Below are 615 nucleotides of genomic sequence, written 5' to 3' on the forward strand. Positions count from 1 at the left end.
AGCAGAAAGACAGAGCGAGTGGAGTGAAACAAATAAGAGGCTAGGGTCAGATAAATGAATGTGAAAGTTTGAGAAAGGGGAATGGAGCAGATAAGTTAATTGAATGATTTGAAGGGAAGATAAGATGATGAGATGATTAGGTGTTTATTTAAATAGATATGCTGATGAGGGAAATACGGAATTCTTAATTCTAAAGGAACAGAGGGATAAAGTAGTAATAGTTTGGAAGGGTATCTAAAATTGCTTCACTTTCTTAATAAATGTAGATATGATTACACGATAAGCAATAAAACCTGACGGTTGCCAATTAAATCAAAATTAAGTATGAATAAGCAAAGATGTAACCGCAGACTGAATCTCATTAGAGAAATTAATAACTGCATGTATACCGTTATTATTTTTCCATTAGCATAACAAGTAATAGGTTTTAATACTATTACTATTACTATTATTCTTACCCGTCTCTCTTTGATCCTATTATTGCTGGTGTTATTTATAATATAATATTTATTCAGCATCATCACCAAACTAATTCCATCACCACACATAATAACTCAACAAATGAAGATATGCGCGTCCAAATGGGGTTCACAAACCTATTTTCCGACAATACGT

At 32.4% G+C, this 615-nt stretch overlaps 1 protein-coding gene across 1 annotated transcript in view; it reads left to right on the forward strand.

Moving 5' to 3' along the window:
• Positions 1-615, forward strand: part of LOC119590675 (ras-like GTP-binding protein RYL2) — a 6,760-nt gene that overhangs the window by 1,627 nt on the left and 4,518 nt on the right. The gene's annotated exons all lie outside the window — the stretch shown is intronic.

This window comes from Penaeus monodon, chromosome 27 (genome assembly GCF_015228065.2).
Source record: "Penaeus monodon isolate SGIC_2016 chromosome 27, NSTDA_Pmon_1, whole genome shotgun sequence".
Taxonomy (NCBI): Eukaryota; Metazoa; Arthropoda; class Malacostraca; order Decapoda; family Penaeidae; genus Penaeus; species Penaeus monodon.